Source organism: Pipra filicauda, unplaced genomic scaffold (genome assembly GCF_003945595.2).
Source record: "Pipra filicauda isolate LSUMZ 115617 unplaced genomic scaffold, ASM394559v2 scaffold128_size5466820_pilon, whole genome shotgun sequence".
In the NCBI taxonomy this organism is placed as follows: domain Eukaryota; kingdom Metazoa; phylum Chordata; class Aves; order Passeriformes; family Pipridae; genus Pipra; species Pipra filicauda.
The window spans coordinates 3664539-3679990 of NW_024103751.1; the positions used below are offsets into that span (position 1 = coordinate 3664539).

The 15452-nt window shown below is 42.5% G+C and overlaps 1 long non-coding RNA gene across 1 annotated transcript in view; it reads left to right on the plus strand.

Annotated features, from left to right (window-relative positions):
• Positions 1–4953: 4953 nt before the first annotated feature.
• Positions 4954–15452, plus strand: part of LOC120325171 — a 30260-nt gene continuing 19761 nt past the window's right edge. The window contains exon 1 of the long non-coding RNA XR_005567059.1: positions 4954–5041. This is a non-coding gene — a long non-coding RNA (uncharacterized LOC120325171). The remainder of the gene's footprint in view (positions 5042–15452) is intronic.

A 15452-nucleotide genomic window follows, 5' to 3' on the forward strand; every position in this document is an offset into this window, starting at 1 on the left:
TTAATTTTCCCGTGTTAAGATTTTGCTGTCTAGGTACTGGAAGGCTGAGGTGCCTCTTGTTTCTAGCAGGGCTTAGTCACCCTTGCATCCTGAGAGCTCCCCTACATGGTGTGCTCCCCAGCACAGTGCTGCAGCACAAGATGAGTCCCCATGGCCAAATGCACAGGGGCTTTGCTGAACTGAAGTTTTAACCTTGCCAGGCTGACATACAATATGAAGTGGATTGATTTGCTCCCTTGGACGTGGTTGCGTGAATATAAAGGAGCTATAGGCAAGGAGCAAGTGTGCAGTCCCAGCAGCTGCAGTGAGCCTGTGGGGCTGCAGCAGCTGAAGCTCGGGGGAAGAGGTGCAATGGGGCCCAGGGGATCCCAGCTTGCCCTTGCAGCAGTTGCACTATGGTTTTGCACTCCTTGTGCTCCTGGGCTTGGGAAGCTGTTAGGATCCTTACAGTCAGTTTGAATTTGTGGAATGAGAAGACCCAGCTACTCTGAGCTGGCTGAAATGGGCTTTAATGTCGCTTGTCGGTATCAGAGGGGTGACCAGCTGCTGTGGCTCTGACAAGATAAACTCAAACTCAGCATCTCTGCACTCGAGTCACTTCTGCTTGTCTTGCAGCCAGCCTGAGCTGGGCAGATGGAGGGCACATGTCTTGCTGGAGGTCAGACAGTAAGTCAATAGCTTTACCAAGCTGTGATATTGGGACCTTTCCTTTTCTCAAAACCATATGCTCCTCTCCTTTACATCTTCTGGGGGTGGCAGATGGGTAGAAGCTGTCTCCTTTCAGAGTAAAGGTGGCTGATGACAGGGGAAATGCCACTACACCCTCCCAGAGGCTGATGTGTTTTCTGTGCCACTTACACAATAGCAAGGGGTTTGGGGAAGAAGAGAGGAATCTGGAACATCCATTTAGCTTCTCTTCTAGCCTTGCTGGCACTGCTTAGTGTAGTGTCATGCCAACTCCTACTTTTTACACAGTGAGGTTTTCTGGGGGGTTGGTTTAAGTCCACAACTCAGTAAAACTAGTGGACACCAGCCATTCTTCTGGAAATCCTGAGGGCTATTCATGGAGTAACCAGAAGATTTTATACTGTCAGATCAAGAATATCTGGATGGACACATCTCTGCCCTTCTCTGGCTGACACTTACTCCTCATCCTGCAGCCATGGGAAGAGGCAGCACTGGCAGATGGTTGCCTGGAAGTTCTGCCTAACTGGGAAGAGGAGTTTTCCCTTTGAACCAAAACTTTGTGCCTTACTGCGCCAAGCTTTCCCACCCCTTCATCTCCTTTGGGATCCTCTGGGCTGCCCTGCTCCTGCTCCCTTCCCTAAACATTGGTTCTGTTGCTACCACCTCTCTACCCTCTGCAGTCTCTTCAGGGCTGCCACCACCCCCAGGCTTGCAAAGCCATCAGAGCCCTGTGGGCTGGCAGAGCTGGAGTAGTGACTGTCCCCAACACAGTGTTTAGAGACACCCAAGGTGGCTGAAGCAGGGCCTGGATAGTGCCCTGGGTCTGCTCAGGAATTCTCTGCTAACATACATCCCCCTGGTGTGCCCTCCCTCAGGCAGCCAGCATAAATCATTTGCAGAGGGACTAGCAAGGGGGGCTTTGTGTTGTGGCATAACAGGGTGTCACACCTTTGAAGAAGCAGGAACCCTCTTGCCTCCTGAAAACTAACAGCAGCTTTCCCTGAGAGGTTCATATTTTACAGGAGGCAGGCATAGTTGCTGTCCTGATTATACAGCTGCTAGCCTAGTTCTGGGAAACGAGTGTATGAAAATGAGTGCAGAAAATGAGCCTTCTAATAAGGCTCAAAGACTTTGAATTTCCCCTATTGTCACCGTAGGTCTTCCCCTACTTGCTTAGCAGAGGGAGAACTATTCAGTTACAATCAAATAATGCAAATGACCTGAAGGAAATTCATCCTAAAGACACTTGCTGGATACACTGCTAATATGGTTTCCTCTCTTTCACTATTCAACCAGAATCTAGGATGACCTTTCCAATGAAACATAAAACCTACAATGTGCACCCTTACTAATGTATTCTAATGCAATTAGTTCATACAAAAGGCTTGTTAAATTTGCAGTATCTGCTTTCACCTTTACAATAATTGCTAGTGATCCCAAACCATAAGTGTGTCATTCTGCAAGGCTCCTGAACTGTAAATAAAATGAAAGTTTATTTGATAACTCCTGCCTGTCTCCTAAATGATCCTTCTTTTTTTTGCAGAGGTGTCTGCAGGAAGCCTACCAGAGGCTTAAATCTGGTTCAAGAGAGAGGGTCGAAAGAAAAGGTATATACTGTAGTGAAGTATTAGGGCAGGAGAGATACTGCCAGTCTACATCATTGTGCTTTCTGGGGGGCAAGAAAGGAAATGCTACGGTTAACGAGAAATAAGGAGGCTACAATGGTGCTGGGTGGTGACTCTATTTATCTGGGGAAATAAAAGAAGGCACTCCTCCCTCAGTAGTGTTCATCACATTGCAATCCCTTCTAAATAGTTTTGTCACACAGAGAAATCCATGAATAATTACCTCCTTATAGCTCTTGAATCGTGCAGGAAAGCTGCCATCCTAAATGAATGTCCACTGTTCCATTAAGGTGCTGTGTGTCCAATTTCTAAGGGCTTCTGGAGGAATGTGACACTTTGGTGGGTGGGATGGTGCCATAAGCAAGTCTGGTCTGTTAACCAAAATCAACTCATCAAGCTCACCAGGATGAGGCCAGCATCAGTGACTGTGACAGGGCTGGCTGGCTTCTCCCTGGTGGTGGAAAATCCACCCAGATTGGGATGACAGTGCTTCAAAGTAACCTGAGCATCTATGTGTTCAAAAGGGTTTGAGACAATAATTTTGGCCCACAAAATGAGGGAAAGAAATGTTAGTTCTGTGGTTCTGTTCCATGATTTCTCTTGTCGATGAATGTTGCCCAAAGTGTCAGAGTCAGAAACAGGTATGATCTTGCACTTTTGCTCTGAATTGTTACTATTATATGAATTGCTGCAATTCTTTTGATAAAGCTTATTTACCCTGAAGTGTTTTTTCTCCTCAAAATAACTTTGCTACAAACAGAGAGTCACTGTGATGCACTGAATCAACGTTGCATTTCCATTACCCCATTCAGGCATGTAAAGACATAGGAAAGGAGCTTTGCTAGGGGATTGAGATGAGGTCAGGGAGAAATAGCCCTTTTTTCAATCTAGTAGCTCTATGTGCTCAAGTTCAGCGGAACCAGGGTCTCCCAGTGCCCTCCTCTGAGATTGAACTAGAGCATCCACTCACCTGGCTGAGGAATTCTTTGGTACTTATTGGAAGTAGGAAATATGAGAGGAGGTACCTAAATCCAGGAGAGGACTCCCACAAAGAACATAAGGGCAAATAAATATAGTTCTCCATGGTTGATTCTCTTGCCCTATCTAGAAAACTTAAGGAAAAATTTAAAGAATTTCTACATTTGCCTAGGATTTTCAGGTACCTGGCAACCCTACCCCTGCTGTGGCTGCAAGCAGGCTGTGAGCACATACATGTGTACATAAGAATCCTCTGTGGCACAGGCTCAGGGAGTCCAACTCCAGACTGAATGACGGCCCTACAGAGTCCAAGTCCCACCATGTGCGCTAGAGACAGGCTTAGATGCTTCTTGCTCAGTTGTTTTTTTTTTCCAGATACTGAAACTAGCTTGTGCATGCCATGTGCTCTGCAGCCAAAGATCAAAGATCATCCTCCCACACAGCAGGATGTCCAGAAATTTTGATGATGCGGGGCTTGATATTGCTGCTAGTGTAGCCATAAAATGATTCACCCATAGCAAGCCACAGTCTCAAGTGAAGGCTGGGAACGAGCAAGGAGCTGGGCTGATATACTGATATTCCTGGGCAAGTGGTTTTGTTAGTGCTAGATTTGTCCTACTACAGCTGTCGGAGCTGAGGAACAGTTTTGTTGAGACAAGGGCTGACTTGGTGTGCACCTTGTGTAAACCTTGCCCCTTTATTTTGTATTCCAGTAGGTTTGGCTGAAGAATTGGCAGATTACAGCTGATATCAAGGTGTATGTTGTTTTTTTATCCCATTTGTTTGTATAGGTTCTCAGTTACAGAGAAAGAAATGAATGCTGTAAGCACACAAAGAAGAGTTTATCATTCTTTGTTATGAGCTTTTTACTATTCACATTCTCATGTATCCTGTGTTTTTCGATGCAAAGCCGTCTTCTTACTGTCTAAACAGGGAAGTGCTGGGATTTATTTATTTTTTAACATCAATATTTAATTGTGGGCAGTTCCTAATTATCTACTGCTAATTTAAAATGGGAAGATGAAGTCCGTGATTTGACAAACTATCTTCTGAAGCTGAGGGAAAATGCTGTTGTGCAAGAACTGTGACCCACACATGCTAAGCAGTGGGTTTTATTTGCATTTTCCCTAAGTATCTATAGTGTCTACAATGGCTAACTTGAAAATCCTTCCTCAAATACATTGTCAAACAGCAGTAACACCAACGTATTCGACCTAGATTTCTTTGGTTGTTGTTGTAAGAAGAGAGGGAGGAGCAGGTTTTTGGCAGGTATAAATGTATGAGATCAATGTGACTATACAGATGTGGATCTGGTCCTTTGCTGTTTGATGAGGAAGAAACTAGCTCTTTACATTTTATCCCCGAGGCAGGTCAAGCGCTGCCTGTTGCTACAACCTACATTACTTTGACAGGTTGTGCTGCTAGTTCAGGCACTATGTTCCCAAAACTCTGTGTGCCCGTGCTGGTGGTGAAAACGGCAGGCATACTATGCCCAGCCCTGTGCCTGAGTTTCCCTGCTTGGCGCTTTGATCAGTTCATCCTAAACCAGAGCTGAGGCGTTAGCCAAAATGCAAGCAATCCGGGAATCTGAGCTTGAATACAAGTCAGAGCTTGCAGGATCACATTGGTTGTGAAAGCATCTTTATTCTTGATCTGCAGGAAAGATTTCCTCGTGCTGTTTTCTGTACAGAACTGATGGGATCGGGATTGCTGTCTGTCAGGCGACAAGGGAACCCGCCAGCTCACAGAAGGTATGTGATTAGAGAGGACCCCAGGGTAAGGCGATTCCCAGTGGGGCTTATAAGACAGAGAGTACTGCTGAAGCAGCCCACATTCCTGGCTTCCACTGCTGGGAAGTCAGGGCTGGCATCACTGCAGACACTCCCCACCAGTGGATGTTGCTGCAGGCACATCGGAATTTCTTAATGTAGTGGAGAAGAAAGGGGGAAGAGGACAGCAGGGAAGAGAAATCAGGGGAAAAATGTATAAAAAATTCACTACATAAATTAGCTGCGCTTCTTGCAGCAAAACTAACAGTTTCTTTTGAATGTGAATTCTGTTGCTTCTCTTAACTAAATGCCTAAAGGAATTGTATCACATAATATACAAGGGTAATTATTAAAAATGCATAAATAGTCTTGTAGGTACAAAAAGTTGCAACTTGTCTCCTGCAAAACATTAAAAGGTTTGCATATGTCAATGAATTACAGGCTGTTTGCTTTTAATCGCTGCTATTTTGGGAGTTCCTGTAAGGATGTTTTTAGAAGAAACACATTTGGTAATTGGAGGAGGCTGCCCCATTGTAATGGGCAGTTGAAACCCAAAGGAGGCCTAGTGAGGATTATTCAGGGTGTCTAACGGTTTTGGCTCTGGCTTTGGGTGTTAAGTATCGGCTAACATGTTTATGCCTGGCCTTCAGATGTCCAAACACAAAGGCTCTTTTCTTCTGCTCCTGGCAAGAATCCAGGCCAATCTTAGAATATTTGCCCATCCTCCTCTTCTGTATCCGACCCATCATTGAGGACAGTGTTTCTCTTGGAGTTTCATCTGAAAAACACTACAGCAAAGGAATGTTCACTGACCCAGAAGCCCAGTGACAAGAAGAGGGAATTATATGTGTATGAATGTCTGCCTTTGGGAAAAAAAGCACACAGAAAGAGAACTACAACAAATCCAAACTTTTTTTCCAAACTGAGCCACCTGGATTTTTTCTTTTTAGAAGTCAGACCTCGTGGGATATGCTTGGATTTTTATTTATTTTTTTAAGCAAAATATTATGTTAAGACAGCCTGCTTAGCATTGCAGCTCTGAGATTGAAGAAATAGAAAATGTACATTTGTGTTCAAGAGCACAGACATCAGTTCAGGTTGATACTTGGAGATTATCTTGAGCTAGAATAATGTATTTATGACTAGGGTCAAAGGGATTACCCACATGAATAAGACCTAGCAGGATCAGGCTCTGCTGCTTATAGCCAGTCAGGAATGGGTAACATAATATGAAAACAGACTTTTTTGGATTGTTTTCTCCAAGCCTATACATATAATTTCTTTCTCTGTGTTTGAAGCTATTAAAAGCACTTGATGCAGTCCTTAGTCTTGGTCAACATTTTCTTTTAATTCTATATTTTTACCACAGTCCTGTAGTTCCAGGTGATGGAAAAAGAGATGAGTGCTTCTTGCAAGTAGCCAGAAGCCAGTTTCTAAGGACTTGTGTTATTTGTAAGGAAAAGGATTGCCAACATGAACACTGTGGAATCAGTCCCAGGGTTTGTCATATGAGTGCTCCAATGTTTATATTAGAAAAGATCAGGCAGAGAAAACCTGCATTCAGCTAAGTCCTCATGTTTCCCAGTTTCCGCAGCTATGCACAGTATCTGTAACATATCTTCTTAGTTTAAAGTCTGATGTGCTACAACGAATGGTGATGATAGGATACAATAAAAGCATTTTACTGGCTAACAAGATGGGAAAGAAAATGAAAAGCATCCTTAAGTCTCAATCATCGGCTTCTGTATTCAAGTTTTGTTTCAATAAGTGCAATTTATCCTCTACTTACAAGTGTTTAGTATTGAGAGTATTTGCATGCTGTGATTATGTCCTTCTAGTGTAGTTAATGTGTTTGTTTTTATGACTCATAGAAGAACCCTGAATCTTTTGATGTTCATACATCTCGACCTCTGCTGAAAGAGCCTGTCCCTTTCTTAATCCAGATTTCCAGTCAATGCACCAAACTTCAGATTTTTAGCAAGGAAGACCAAAGGAAGAGAAGTTACCTGACAGAAAAAAAAGCAGGGAGGCAGGTAGCTCTAATTACACAGGTAGCATTTCTAGCATAGTTGTTTCTGCCTTCTCCCATTAAGGAGTTATTTAGATGGAAAGACTGAAGGACTAACCATCATTACTGCTGTTATAAAAGTTGCTCCCTCTCCCTCTGCTACTGAAGAAAAGGCAAAAACTCCAACTGATATAAAGAGGAGCAGGATTGGGCCCTTAGGCTGTACATAAGTTTCTGTGTTGGAAAAGAGAATGTACAATGTTGGATACTTCTTATAATATAAGATTAGATCAAATCCTTTCAGTACCCCGAAGCTTTATACCTTAATGCTGGGCTACCTGTGGCAGATAGCAAGTGAATTCCTGTCAGCATGGATCATCCTCTCAGCATTCACTAAAAAACTACAATTCTCATTTTGCAGCATTTGAGATCTTTTAAAAAATAAAATCTAGTGGGAATAGTAGCCAACATTAAGACAAGCAGCTTCAGTTTTTACATGATCATTGGCATAATCAACGTATATTATATAGAGAGATGCTTGACAACCAATCAATGGACAATCAGAAAACCAGTTAGTTGCTAGTCTTTGAGGTGCATGAAATTATACGCAACTAGTGTGAGGGAATGGTTCACTGAACAAATAAATGGGTGTTTTCAGCAAAAGCAAAAATTTGCTAATGCTTATCAGGTGAAAGAAATTTTCCCCATCCCACCTCTAATCTGCCTGTGAAGGAAACTTCTCTGGAGTATGACCTTGTTTCACTAATGCTCAGCGGCCACAGCTACGTGGAGCTACATAACATGTCCCCTTGACAGCAGTCTTCAGGCTGGGTGACAGACTCTAGTCGCCCCTGTACACGTGGGCTCCTGGGCAGTGTCCCAAATCTAGTGATGGCGCAGTCATAGTAGGGACCTGGGAAATGTGGCAATTTGACCTGACTAGAACAAAAGAGAGCACAGCAAAATAACTACACATAATTGTGTGTTGTAAGAGCCTTCCTGAAGTTTTTGGATGTCCAAACCTAATTGCCTTTGGACAGTTGACAGGAGATTCCCCAGGTGCACTTCTGTGTTTGAGGACAGCACTTTGCCTTTTGTTTCACATACCATCTTACCTGAATGGCCATGTTGTAGGGATCTGAGACTCCCTGGAAAGCAAGCATGTCGTCATACCAAACCCCAAGCCAAAGCCAGTACTGAGTGCAATGGGCAGGGACACATGGCACAGAGTGGCTCAGGGGAGCTGCACTTTATTCTCCCCAAAACCAGTGTGCCTTTAGCTCTCTTGCCTTCATCTCCCAGGCTGCGCTGAGGCACTGGGTGGAGAGTGTGCTGCTGCCCACAGAGCTGGACAATGACCTGGGGCATGACCATCCCAACACATCAGCACTCAGGCTTTGCCCCTGCCTAATTTGCAGGTATAGGCACTTCACTGAATGACGCTCGGATGCCCTCACCAACCCTTCACTTTGTGGCAGAGGAGAAATATGCACAAGGCTGATGGCTCCCAGGCTGAGGTTACAGAGGTGAACCCTGAAGACCTCTGGCTTCCTCCTTGCCTTGTATTTTACGTTGCAGTTGGACAGAGTTGAAATGAGACAGTGTTTTCACCCCACACTATCATGACTGGAATTTTGAGCCATTAATTTTTTTTTAATTAAAAGCTGCTTTTTACATAAGAAATATACAATGTCGGTGAATACCAATTAAAAGCATATTTCACAAAATCAGACTTTCGGTTGCCCGTTCTATTGAATATCAGTCAGTAATAAGCTTTCCTCATTTCCCTGAGCATGTAATTTTTCCCTTGAATTCTTGAGTCACTGCTTTGATCAGTTCTTGATTGCTTAAAGGCTGTGAGTCAGTAATATTTCCCAGTTTTGCTGTCACATCAAAGATCTTTGAGGGGCTTTCTCCAATAGAAGGCAGCTAAGGTTCCTGGTTGACATAGTTCATCACCATGCTGAAGCGATGTTGTACAAATGAAAATAGGGAATAACGCACCACTTTTAGCCATTCGTGTAATCACTTGAATAATATGTATTACCTCCTTAAATGGGCCAGCTGCTACACAGTATTTTTTTGCTAGAATTTTTACACTTGAAAACAGGACAAACAGTAAACAGGAAAGGAGATTTTTATACAGACATGCTGATGAGAGGAAGCAAAGGCAGTCACTTTCCTCTGTTTACAGACTTTTGCTGTTGCTTTATTCAAGCATTTATGACATGAACAATTCTGGCATTGAAAAGCCTCACATTTTTACAGAAACATCATTTAATGTGATAATATGCAATATAAACAATTTGTGCAGGATTCAGACTTTCAGTTTGGTACAGGAATTTGTATCCCACAATGGCAGTTTTGATCTGCTTAAATCATTGATGTGGCTTCCCACAGCATGCCAGATCCTGACATCCTTACTCTGCTTTTTCTTGGACTCCTCTTTAGCAAAACTCAGCAGGTTTCCAAAGAAGCTGGGTCTGAGCAAAATGATGGCCAAATCACTATCAAGACCTGTCAGTGTTTTCCTTCGCTTGTGGGAAGAGGAAAAGTCTATTTCCCCACCAAGTGCTGTAACCCAGGTGTTCTGTGGGAGCTGTGACACCAAAGCCTCTGGACTTCCATCTTTGGATGTGAAATCCTGACATGGTGAAAGAAGAGCATCCTGTCGAGCCCCACCTGAACTGCCTGAATCTTCATTTTCCTCTCTTGGTGGGAGAGTCATTGTGTTTGCAAGCATCCCTTTGGGAAGTGTTTGGGGTCCCATCTCTCACAGAGGGAGAAATGAGGAGGAAGAGACCTGCTTTGGTATGATCTGAAAGCAAAAGCTCTCTGTGAAGAAGGCTGTGAAGCTTGTGGCAAATTTAACTTCCTCAGGAGCTATGAGCATTTCCAGTGTGAACTTCATGCCATCATCCCCGGAGTAAATAAATTACAATGGGAAGGTATTTAAAGGGACACCATCACATTACCGCTCCTACCTTGCAAACAAACAAATGCCTTTACCTGTGTTACAAATCCCACCTTAACATTATTAAGAGTGAAAGAATTTTTAAAAATCCAATTTACTTGTCACTCTTTCCACTTTGTTTACTGGTTGTATTTTCTCACCGTGGACAATAGAAATCAATGAAGTCAGGTTTGCCTGTGTTTGAGTCACTTTCACTTTTGGGTTTTCAGGTTTAGGGCGGAAAGTTCAGGGGAATGGTTATTTCATCAAATACGACTGTTTTCACTTGCAATTAAAAAAATCAATGGCAATGTTCCATTTAGACATATGTTTGTAAAAGTCTGCTTTTGTGAGATTTAAACTTTGGACCAACCTTGGCAGTGTGCTCTTTGAAGATGGAGCTAAGTAAAACACAATGGCAATAAAAAGAATACTTTTCATTATCATGGCAGATTGGAGACCAGTTATGCAGCAGGACCCCATTTTTATAGGTATTGCATAAGTAAAGGATAAAATACGGTCACGGCCTCTGAAACAAGGGGTAGATACATCCCTATCAAGAAAAAAGATAACGAGATACTAATATTCAGCAATATGAAGCATGATTTCAGCAGCCCAAGAAACCACAGTTCTTGTAGATAACATGGCAAAGGCTACTCTGGAAAGGAATGTGAAAGCAGATAAAGGAGTAACTTTGCAGATATTTACATGAGATTCTCATAAGCACGACGGGCAGCTTTTGATCAAAGGATATAATCCGGGTGAATCTAAATGTGTTTTTTTTCCCTACACTGGAGTTCCCTGTTCTATGCTGCTGCAGGAGGGCTCAATTTCAGTCCTCATAATGGTATGCAAAACTTGCAAAATGTATCCCAGCTGAGGCATGCTCTCTAGCTAAGGCTTCCTTCTTGCTCCAGCAGGACTTCAAATTGGGGAGTTACTGGAAGAGTGAAACACAGAATAGCAAGTGCTGTTTGCATTTTGAAAAGTAGCCCTAGCCTTCTGCTGCCACCTGTGTCTCAGAAAGGATTTCAGGAGTGGGTCTAAAGCTTCTATTTTTTATTTATTTCAAGCTAGTGTTTTCCTACGCAATATTGTCAGAAAAATCTAAATTTTAGTAAGTGTACATAATTTGAATAATTAAGAATTGGTTTATTCATTAAAAAATGTAGAGTCAACTCTAATAATTTTCAACCTAAAGTATTTTTTCATTCGTAATATTTTAGTGGAAGTGATATTAAATACAAGGAGTAAGTTTTGTGGTTTCGTATTGACTGAGATGTACCTCAGGTGTGCCAGAGTGCCCCTGGAAGCCTAAAAGACTCCCTCCCTCTTCCTTACTGGAGTGTGAGAAGTGTTTGGACTCTACTCTGCATGACTAGGCACTGTCAGTAGGCTGGTCAATAATTCGTTTATGGTCTGCTCATTTATACTGTGTTTGGCATACACTGCATAATCCTGCAAAAGGCAAAATAGTAGAAGCAGTCGTTCAAGGATAGATTATTTTTCCACTCAGAGAAGTAATAAGGCTCCTGAATCTAGGCTCAAAATGATACAAAATGGTAGCTCTAGGTTTCAAATACAAAGCACTGGAAGATGCCTGTGTAAAGTCCTGCACAGTTCCCCTTTTGTACTGACGGCTAAAGGTTTCACCCAAAGGGAGCTGATTTTTGTTTAAAAATGCTGAGAGCACAGATTTCACCAAGTGAACATTGCTTCATCAAGTAGCTGTCTGCATGCCTTTCAGTCACTGCTCCTCCTGACAAGCTCATGTTCTTGCAGGCAGCATCTAATTGCTATAAATACCTGCAATGTATCATTCACTTCTCCTCCTTAACATAAAACTTTGGCTATAGAGGAAAATCGAATCTGTTATTCCTGATGTTTCTTAACCTCTCACTGTTGCTAGATGATACCAGGCAGGGTGGTAGGAGAAGGAGATCAGGTTGCTTCCAGGTAAGCCGGCAAATTGCTCTGCAGACCCGGCAGGGGCCACCAAGTCCCCTCTAAGGCTATAGGTATCGTGGGCAGGGAATTCCCAGACAGTAAACCTTCTTGTACTGGCGGACTGGGAGTTGTTTTTAAAGGGGGGGAAATGGGGGATAAGAAAAGAAGACCTTGTAGAAAATTCCAGTCTCTATTCATAAGGCTTGTGCTAAAAATGACCTCATGTGTTTCATAGTGCAGCAAACAGAGTTGAAGAATGCGGTCTTGTGGCCAAGAGGAGGGTGTTTCAGTGACCACTTAGGAATATTTGAATCACACAGTGGCTTATTTTGCTGTTCTTTCTTATTCCTGACAGCACAGGGTTTAGAGAGGCTCTTTGAGTGGGATGGAGACACTGAGGTTTTAGTATGGATAATTCAGCTGTACTCTTTCAGTTGTTCAAAGCTTTGCAGAAGGAGGGACCAGATTTTTGGCCTTCTGAAACATAATCTATCTGTGTCTGTCTGTCATAGATTCAATTCTTTGAGCTATGATGCTAAAAGCCCTCAGGGGCCAAACTTCTTGGTGAATGAAGCACTTAACAGAAAGTCTTCTGCAATCAGTACTAGAAAAGTTTTTAAAATACTTTTATTTCTTTAAAAGAAAGAAGAACCTGTAGAGATGAAACTTACTCATCCCCAACTTTATTGCTATTATAAGCAGTTGCTAAAAAGCTTAGAGGGACCAGTGACACTTCTCCTCTTTGGGTACAACTTTCTTTGTTCAGAAACGTCTTCCATTTTCACCACATGGCACCAGTTACTTTGTCTTTCCAACACATACTAAAAGCAAATGGGCATGTGAGTAGCACCTGGACTGCATGGTTTTTCAGCCCAGCTGCCATCCAAACCTCTCGAAGGAAAACAAGCCTCCCGGTTCTTACAGCCAGTTTTAGGCTCTGAGACATAAGACAACCATTTGCTTAGCTTGTGAATCTGGAGATCCCAAACCTGTATCAGCAGTGATACGCTTAGGACATAAAAAATGTAGCCTTTGATCATGACATGTCATCAGCTGCTCAGTCTTCAGGTATGTTTCCAACTGCAGTATTTTTGACTTTTTCCCCACTTGCATCTTTGCAGAGGTCTGCATTGGGATGGAAGCGAGTGGGAAATGCAAACTTCCTCTCTTGTAACGAATCCTCTCGCAACTGCCTGCTTCTGGCTCTTTGTCTGCTTTCAGGAGAGGCCCTACTCTCCTGTGTAGACACAAGAGATTTCAACTGAAACACAGGTCTCCCCTTTGCTGTCTCCCCCTTCTTTCCGAGACTTAAGAGGAAATCGAACGCTGCAATATAAGCACGCGGGTTACACTTGTATTTAGTTCAATGGCCTCTTCTTTCTAACAGTTTACTTTGTCTCTTCTAATTCAAGCATGTCAGTAGCAAGTATCATATCTGTGACATCGATAATAAAAATCCCATTGTAAATGCCGGGGTGTCATTTTCCATTCTGCCTAAACAATCCCGAGCTTTGTACTTTCTGGAGTGGCCTCTGTCTTTCACAGGTGACATTTGCAAATGGGGATCTGCATGTGTAAACCATGCAGCTAACCGTCTCATTTCCATATGGACAGGCTGGCATAAGCACACTTTGTGTCAATGAAGAGACTAGTCTGTGGCAGGTGGAAATTTGACTATATTGGATTTACCATGGGGGGACAGGTCCTTCTCCCTCCATACGGGTGTCAGCCCAGTGGAGGCAGTGGAAGACTGTTGCGTGGTACCCAGCAGTCTCACATGCAGCTCCACACTCTTTATTTACAGGGGAAAATCGAGAAAACCATCCAAAGGCTTGTGTGCTTAGACTCTGAAATGCTTTTATTGACATGCTTGGCCCAAGGGTGCCTAGGGAAGCTGACACCTGACTTGTGTGAAAAGCAGCCAGTCCAGAGCTTTGGAGTAGCTGGACCGCTCTGCAGGTTCTCAGAGATGGAAGTAGCTGCTCCCAGCTGGACAGGAATGGTTTGGAGACAACCAATACCTTTTCTGCATCACCACCATGGCTTCTTCTGTGGCCCTGCCAGTGTTGCAGTGGCAATGTGGAAGGGGTTGTGCTCCCATCTCAGGAGAAAAGTGAATAATTTTCAAAAAATGTGGCCCTTGGGAAGGCTTGGCTTACTGAGTAGGGGGTCAAAACTGTGGTTTTTTTTGTGGTCTTACCCTTCTTAGAATTACATCATTGTTTATATACTCTCGTAAATCACACCAATTACTCTAAATATGTACCGACATATACCAAAGTAGCTAAAAAGGAACAATTACGATACTATTTGGCATGGTTACAGCATCTGTGGAAAAGACATCTTTTATGTGTAACACAATTTGTCCAGAATTAATGAAAATATCCAGGGCTGTTTTTATGAAGTAATTTGTCACATTAAACTAAAAAAACCTAAGGTTATGTTGGACATGAAAAGAAACTCCCTGAAGGTCAAAGCAATTAAACATTGGAACAACCCATCAACCCAGAGGTCACCGAGGCCTCATCTAATGAGAACGTTCAAACGAGAGGAAATCCTGCAATCGTCTCTACTCATTTCTTTGCCAGGTTAAATACCCATTTGAAGTCCTGGCACAGCACAGCCAATAGGAAAATTCCCATGGGCTTGATAGGGACTGCTTTTTTTTCTCCTTGGATTTTAATGAAACCTTTGTATTTCAATCAGATCTGGAATAGTTTGCATCTTCTATGAATTCCTGTAAACCAAAAGACCTGCAAGGAACCTAGCAGTAGCATCTTCAATAGTTTTTTCTTTCTTCTTCTGTATTAACATTAACAGCTAACATTCAGCTGTTGTGAATAGATTCAGATTTAGTTGTTTCTGAGAGAATGCGTGTGTGTGCGTTCACAATCAAAAAAGAACTACTGCAGAAAGATTTTTTAGAAGAAAACAGTCCAACAGGAGAAGAGTGTTTATACAGATCTGGCAAGATTATAGTGTGATTTTAGCATTCAGTCAAATCTTTTCGTAGTTTGAAATCTTGATAATAAAAAGGACTTGTCACTAAGAAACTGAGAATTTGTGTGCTGCCCTAACCTTCTGAGAGTAGATATAAGAAAACTTATAAATATCTCTCCTTTAAAAATGGTTTTGAAAAATGCCAGGTAAGCTCATACAGATTTGTGGAAAGAACTATGTGGGCCAAGTGCTAGAAATTTTTTTGTGAGCCTCAGATTGGCAAACTGTTTTAGAGCTGGTAATGATGGCATAGCACAGAGCAGTTTCTTGGTGCTTCTTCCCTCCTGTGCTTTACTGCCTTGGTGTTGTCATTAACACTGCTCCCTCTTGTTTTCCACTCCTCCTTTCAATTTTTCTTGGATGCATGATTATCTGAGAAGTTTACAATACTCAGTTAACAGTATTATGTTCTATAGGTTATAATTTCCATAGGCAATTCCCTGATTTAGAGCAGATTCTTTTACTATAAACCAAGCAAAAAGGAA